General features: G+C 38.0%; 1 protein-coding gene across 1 annotated transcript in view; it reads left to right on the top strand.

The window, feature by feature from the left end:
• The window catches only part of BMS1 (BMS1 ribosome biogenesis factor), a 93950-nt gene that overhangs the window by 26422 nt on the left and 60074 nt on the right, over positions 1-7454 (top strand). The window contains exons 5-6 of the mRNA XM_042960222.1: positions 1842-1942; positions 2684-2777. The gene's annotated coding sequence lies outside the window, so the exon portion shown is untranslated. The remainder of the gene's footprint in view (positions 1-1841; positions 1943-2683; positions 2778-7454) is intronic.

Below are 7454 nucleotides of genomic sequence, written 5' to 3'. Positions count from 1 at the left end.
CTTTATTTATTTTGAGAGAGAGTGTAGGGGCAGAGAGAAAGGGAGAGAGAGAATCCCAAGTAGGCTCCGTGCTCATAGCACAAAGCCCCTCCCATGCTGATGCTCTCTCTCTCTCCCTCTCTAAAATAAATAAACATTAAAGAAAGAAAGAAAGAAAGAGAAAGAGAGAAAGGAAGAAAGAAAACAACCCCATCTTTGAATATCCTGAAATGTTTAATTGGGGAACCTAAATAGGTTTGAATATGCCAAACCTAACTTAGATGTAGCCTGGGAACTATTTGTACGGTAGCATGCCATATATTGTTCTTTGCCTTTACTTCCTAGTATTAACAACCATGACATATGGTGCAAGAGTTGGCAAACGTTTTCTGTAAAAGGCCATATAGTAAATACTTTAGCCTTACAGGCTACATATGCTTCCTGTTAACATTTTTTTTTCTTTTACAACCTGTTAAAAATGCAAAATTCATTCTTAGCTCATGGGCCATTGAAAAACAGACTTGGCCAGATTTAGCCAAGTTTGCTGGCCCCTGATCTAGTGGACTCTGGAAACTAGACTTCCTAGGCTCAAGTTTCCAGTTCTACTGCATATTAGTTGTGTGGCCTGGGGCAAACCCCTGAACATTGTTCCTCAGTTTCCTTATTTGCAAAATGATTATAATGACATTACCCTACCACATGGAGTTCCAGTGAGGATTTGGTAAATTAATAAATATAATGTACTAGACCATTGTATAGAATGTTACAAATGATAGCTATTATATGAGTAGCAATAGATTTGTTGGAACTTTTATAGGCTTTTGATTATCTACTCAACAGCTGTCCCTCCATGCCAGCAGACCAGTTTTTTTGTTTCATTGTCCACCTCCCTCTGTATGATTCAGGAAACAAATAATGATTGATCTAACCTAATTTTTGCCCAGCTTATTGAGGTATAATTGACAAATAAAATTGTAAGATATTTAAAATGTATAATGTGATGATTTAAGTATGCATTGTAAAAGGATTCCCCCATCAAGTTAATTAACACAACTATCACCTCACATATTTACCACCCCTGCTTTTTTTGGTGAGAACATTTACATTCCACTCTCTGCAAATTTCATTTATACAGTATACAGTGTTATCAACTCTAGTCCCATGTTATACATTAGATCCTTATGGTCTAACCTAATTTTGAAAAATGTGTCCTGATTAATGATTCATTTGAAATAAGCATCTGAGGGCACCAGGGTGGCTCAGTCGGTGACGCATCCGACTCTTGGTTTTGGCTCAGGTCGTGATCTTGCAGATCGTGAGTTCGAGCCCCATGTTGGGCTTTGTGCTCTGAGCACGGAGCCTACTTGGGATTCTCTCTCTCCCTTTCTCTCTGCCCCTACACTCTCTCTCAAAATAAATAAAGTTAAAAAGGTAGTTTTAAAATTTAAAAAAAAATTTATGTTTATTCATTTTTGAAAGACAGAGAGACAGAGCACAAGCAGGGGTGGGACAGAGAGAGAGAGGGGGACACAGAATCTGAAACAGGCTCCAGGCTCTGAGCTGTCAGCACAGAGCCCGATGTGGGCTCAAACTCACGAACCACGAGATCATTACCTGGGCCGAAGTTGGATACTCAACCGACTGAGCCACCCAGGTGCCCCTAAAAAGGTAGTTTTAAAGAGAAAAGGAAATAAGCATCTGACCCAGCTCTGGCAGGGGAAAAACTTTAAAATAATTTTCAGTGAAATATGGGGGAACAGGATTCCCCAGTGGTTAACAGACATTTGATATAAAAGGCCTATGATTTTGCTGGATATTTTTATGACTGGATGTGACATCCAATTATATCTTTTGATCCTAAGGTAGTATCTGAGTATGGCAGAATACAAAGCTGGGAAGGAGTTGGGTCAGCAGTGTCTTTTGAGCAGGTGAATTAACCACCCCTGGAGCTTCTTTATATGAGGTATATATTTTTCTAATGATACCTGAGTTGAGTTGAGATTTTCTGTTTCTTAGAGCTGAAGGTAGTTTAATCAACTTACAGGTATACCTTTTTGAAGAGGTATAACTGATTAACATTAATATTAATCAGCCTCAGGGGAGAATATGTTCTTATGAGAAACTGATTCAGGGGTGGCTGTTTTTCAGTCCTGTAAATCTCCATGTAGTGAGCCTAACCATTAGAAATAAAGCGATTTGGGACGCCTGGGTGGCTCAGTTGGTTAAGTGTCCTACTCTTGATTTCGGCTCAGGTCATGATCTCACAGTTGTGAGATCCATCCCCCCTGCCTCTCCTCTGCTCACATTCTCTTTCCCTCTCTTTCAAAATAAAGATATAAACATTTAAAAAATACTTAAAAAAAAAAGAAATAAAGCTATTTGTTATTCTGTTATATGAAACAAGTGTTTAATTCATTGAGCTTTCATTGCATCTGCACAAGAGAAGTACTTGGAAAATCATTACGTCGTGTGTCTCACATTAAAAATATGTGAAATGAACATTAAGTTAAATTTGTCCATTGATCTGTCTCTGTGTTATTGCTTGATTAGATATGGTGTGAGATAAGGATCTAATGTTTTCCCAAATGAATAATCAGTTCTCAACACTGTGTGATTGAAGTTTGAAGTACTATCTTTATCAGGTGCTAAATTACCATTTTTAGGGAGTATTTTTGCTCAGGACTTCATCCCTTTATTTTTTTAGTAACCAAGTTGCCCTCGTGACCCAGGAGCTAATAGATCTCCCAAACATTCTTGGCTTAACATTTATTTTTGGGAAGGACGTTTGATCCAAGTGGGTGAGTAAGAGCCCTACCTGGGACTTTTGTAATAGGAGAACATCATGTTCTGTGGGTTGGTGACCTTGGGACTTCAGCAGCCATGAGAAAGTGTCTGCATGAAGGAAAATAGTTAACATGTGGAGAGAAACATTTAAGAGGCAGATGGAATCTTGCTGTTGCACAAAACCAGTCTGTGCTTGACTCCCTTTTTCTGCATATTGCAAAGATGCACACTGTCTTGTTCTTGTTTTATTAAGCCAACAAATGTTAACATCCCCTGTGTACCATGATCCATTTCTGCCTTCTGTTTCACTAAATTATTTGTTTATGCTTATGCCAAAGGTAATGTTCTCTTTAATATGGCTTTAATAGGGCTTTATAATGCTTTTTATTATAGAGTAAGTCCTTTAACCCGTAATTCTATGGATCTGTTCATCTTTAGCAAAGGAGAAAAGAACATGCAATGGGAAAACGACAGACCTTGTTGAAATAAGGGTTAGTGAGGTATAATTTTACATAAAATTAAATTCACCATTTTAAACGTGTACTGTTTGATGAGTTTTGACAAATATATGTAATTGTGTATCTACCTCCATGCTTAAGACAGACTGGCAGCCATTCACCTGTTTTCTACCCCCACAACTTCACCGTTGCTCAAAGGTCATATAAATGGAATCATGGATTATTTAATCGTTTATGTCTACACAAATGCTTTTGAGATTCATCCATGTTATTGCATGCATCAGTAGTTTGTTATTTTTTTTTATTGCTGAGTAGTGCTACATTGTGTGGATGTACCACAACCTGTTTATCCATTCACCTGTGGAAGGTCATTTCATTTATTTTCAACTTCCATCTATTATGAATAAATCTCCTATGAACGTTAACGTAAGAAAGCTTTTTGTGGACACAGATTTTCATTTAACTTGTGTAAATATTTATGAGTAGTGGCACTGGATCAAATGAAAAATGTATGTTCAGTATTTGCTTATTCATTACAGTTCTCTCAGAGATAAAAGTTATGGAGGCACTGTGTACTGGTTAGGATTAATTAAGAAGATTACAATGAATAGATCATAATAAAAATTTTTAACTTCAAGACCAGAGTCTTCTAAGCTTCCAAACAAAGAAAATCAGTCACTTATAAGGAATCATGATGGGGTGCGATTTTTCAAAATCAGTAGGAGTAGTACAACATTTAAGGATATTTGACAGAAATACCAAATTCTGTATGTGAAAAACTCAGTATCTGTTCAAAAATGCCTTTGAGAAGGCAAAAAAGAAGACTTGGAAAGTGTATTTTAAAAATGTAAGTTTCAGAGGGAATTTCTGAGTAAACTATCATAGAGAGCCCCATTAGGTTACAAATATGGGGAAAATTGAAAGAGAAAATGAATCTAATAAAAATTACAAATCTCAAAGGCTAATACTAATGATTACATTTTACTTGTAAGTGTTAAAAAGTGATTTATGAAATAGGATTTACTTTTGGGAATATGTATTAGGCAGGATTTCTGTTGCGTGAGGCTCCTTTGAACAGAATAAGAGTTTCGTTTACAGATAAGGGAGATTGGAATAAACACTGTGGTGTTGCATTGCTACCAACATGAATTTATGGTTTCCAATATTAATATAATAAATAAACAGAAGTGCATACGTGGGTGTATGCAATCACATACATTTCTTAGCTCTGGCCACTGAAATGGCACAGTAGCAGCAACAGTGTAATAGACCTAGCTAGTTCCTACATTCTGGTTTCTGAATACCATTCTTCACTAAAAGGAACCAGGGTTCTTGGAGAAATAGCTGATTCCAGGACTGGGTCAGGGAAATTACAAGATGAGCCTGGAACATTTTTTTTTGTGTAAGAGGGAGCAAGTGCTAAAGAATAATGGAACTGTGTCAAAAGGACATGGCTTAAGAACACTTAAAGGGACTTCCACTGACAGAATCTGGGCCAATATAAGAATTGAAATAATGTGATCGTACAACACTGAGCAAAATAGGGGTCCACGAGTCTATACTAATAAATGAATTAATGGGGAGAAGAACATGTTTTTACTTACAGAATAATATCAGTAAATGTAGAAGGAGATAATGGAACTGAGAAATTAACTTTTCGTTATCATCACAGGAATGATTACTTCAGGCAAATATCAGTAGATACTAAAACTAGTGGATGAAAATGGATGAGGAATCATATGGTCTCAAAGTATCTCCCTACAAAACATTTATTAATTATAAAAGATGAAAAAGATAACTCAGGAAAACATGGCAGACAGCATCTTAATCAAGTGATCAAAGTTAACCCTATCAGAAATGGTTTAATCTACATCATGGGCCCCTTGTGATCAACATCATGTATACCTGAGTGGAGACAGTGAGAAAACAGTATTTCAGTGGCAGTTCAGCCAAGGGATAGCCTGGGTCTACTCATGAGAAAATACTAGGCCAAGCAAAATTGAAGTATATTCTACAAAGTGACTGCCTTATAATCCTCAAAAGCGCCAAGGTAATCAAAGTCCAGGAAATTGAGGAACTATCTCAGATTGATGGAGACTAGAAAGATTGGACACCTGAGTAAACTGCATGGCACTTGAAGGATCCTTCTTAAAAGAGCATTATTAGAACAGTTGGTGAAACTTGAATTTGGTCTCTGAGTAAAATATATGCATGAATTTTTGTACTGAACTTTCCTGAAGTTGCAAAATGTTTTCACAATTAAAAGAAAAAATACAGGGGACTGAATGTTATCATGACAGCCTAAGACATCCTTTGTTTTCACCCCTCTTTCAACACCTAAGTTTCAGCATCTATCCATGACCAAAAGTAACTTTGTGGGAACTGTGAGATCCAGTACAATCCTCCAAGGGACCCAGGAGGTACCTTACCCACCTGTGCTTCACATAATAAGCAGACAGATCCCCATATGGGCTGTGGAACTGAGAGGAGCCTGTGAAATGGTATTAAATGCCTGTTGGCTGCAGTCCAGGAACACCTGGAATGCACTGAATTGGGCAGACACCCACTGATGCGACATCCTTTGTAGAAGTCCAGGTCTCAGGAGGAGAAATCCCAGTACTCCCTTGCACCAAAACCAAAACAAAACAACAAGTGACTTTGGACATATTAGTAAGAGGAGCTTTCCTACCTCATCTCTTTCCTCAAGGCAGCACTGCTTAGAGAAAAAGGCTGGGGATCCCTTCCATGGGAGAAAAGGGAGAGGAGAGAGTGAATGCCCAACTTCCCCAGCTGTGTGGGATGCTGCTAAAGAAACCCATCTCTCCAACATCACCCAGAGTATTAAAGCTGGAGTTCCAAGACGGGGGTGGGGGATGGGGGGGGGAGGAGATCTGTAAAGATGCAGCTAAGAATATTAAAAGGCATTAAAGGGATGCAATTCCTACTGACTGCATTCTAGACTTCAGCAGGAAGCCCACTCATGAATCGCTGGGAAAGTGCCACCTGAGATCCCCTCTACTGGTGTGTGGGCACCACTAATGCCCCAGGTGCCAAACCCACACCTTTCCCCACTTGCAGCCAGCTCCTATGTGGACTTCCAAGGGCAGTAGCAAGAGCAAGATCAGGGGATGGAGTATATGCAGAAAACAAACCAATGTCTGCAGGTAAGGGAGAAACCACAAATTTAAGTTCTTTGGCCATCTTTGGGAAAACTAAAGAGGTTACCATCAGCTGACTTGGTGAGTTATAAGATGAAGAGGAAATCTACATGCTTCGGAATTCTACCACAAGAGGGAGAAAGATGTGTGGAAAAGATATGTTCATACAAGATTAGGGAAAGTTCCAGAACATAAACAGGACCTACAAAAAGTATCTCTCATCTAAAGGCAGCTAGTAAAGATCAGAGGAGATGACTGCTACTTCAAATGCAAACACAGCAATGCAAAAAAACAAAAACAAAAACCCTCCAAGGAATATGAAGAATCAAGGAAACATGACATCACCAAACAATCATAATAATTCTCCAATACCAAACCCAAAGACATGGAGATCTGCAGTCTACCAGAGACAGAATTCAAAAGAGCTGTTTTGAAGAAACTCAATGAACTAGAAGAAAACACAGAAAGACAATTCAACAAAATTCAATTTCTCACATGAACAAATTGAGAAGTTTAACAAAAAATAAAAAGGACCAAACCAGTTCCAGAACTGCAGAATTCAATGAATGAAATAAAAAATACAATAGAGAACATCAACAGCAGAGCAGGTCAGGCAGAAGCCAGAGGACAGGCACTTTGAAATAACCCAGTCAGAGAACAAAGAAAAAGAATGAAAAAGAGCCGAGAAAGCCTATGCGATCCTTGGGAAACCATCAAAAGAACCAATAACAGAACTGGGGTTTCAGAAGAAGAAAAGAGGGAAAGGGAGCATAAAGCTTATTTAAAGAGAATAATGACTGAGAACTTCCCAAATCTTCAGAGAGACTTGGATATCCAAGTTCATAAAGCTAATACATTAGCCCATTATTTCAATTCCAAACAATCTTCTCCAAGACACGTTATAATTAAACTGTCAGAATTCAAAGAGAGAGACCCTAAAAGCAGCTAGAGAAAAAAAGATTAGATTTTCAGCAGATATATTCCAAGTGCTGAAAGAACAAAATTACCAGTTAAAAACATTCTATTGGGCAAAGATATCCTTCAAAAATGAAGCAGAAGCAAAGAATTTCCCATA

This window comes from Panthera tigris, chromosome D2 (assembly GCF_018350195.1).
Source record: "Panthera tigris isolate Pti1 chromosome D2, P.tigris_Pti1_mat1.1, whole genome shotgun sequence".
Classification (NCBI taxonomy): Eukaryota; Metazoa; Chordata; class Mammalia; order Carnivora; family Felidae; genus Panthera; species Panthera tigris.
This window is presented reverse-complemented; position numbering and strand designations above follow the sequence as displayed.